Genomic DNA, 313 nt, shown 5'->3' with positions numbered 1-313 from the left:
CTGGATGTGCGGCCTGAGGCAGATATGTCCCATAGCTGGAACTCTTCTAGCTAATTCCAACAGGAAGGCGTTAAGGCTCCCATCCTCCTGTGACAAAATGGCTAGTCACAGTTTAGCACCTTAGATCAAAGTCAGTTTTTAAGGGATTTTCTATGCTTAAAATAGAAATATGTCATGCCAGAGGAAGTTAAATAAAAATAAAACTATATGACTATATATTGAAATTCATATTTTTATTTTATTCATTTGATTTTAATTCAAAAGTCATACAAAAAATTATTGAATATAACAATTCTTCACATATTGTGCACAG

The sequence above is a fragment of the Moschus berezovskii genome, chromosome 5 (assembly GCF_049115385.1).
Source record: "Moschus berezovskii isolate FMDL1 chromosome 5, NW_MosBer_1.0, whole genome shotgun sequence".
Classification (NCBI taxonomy): Eukaryota; Metazoa; Chordata; class Mammalia; order Artiodactyla; family Moschidae; genus Moschus; species Moschus berezovskii.
This window is presented reverse-complemented; position numbering follows the sequence as displayed.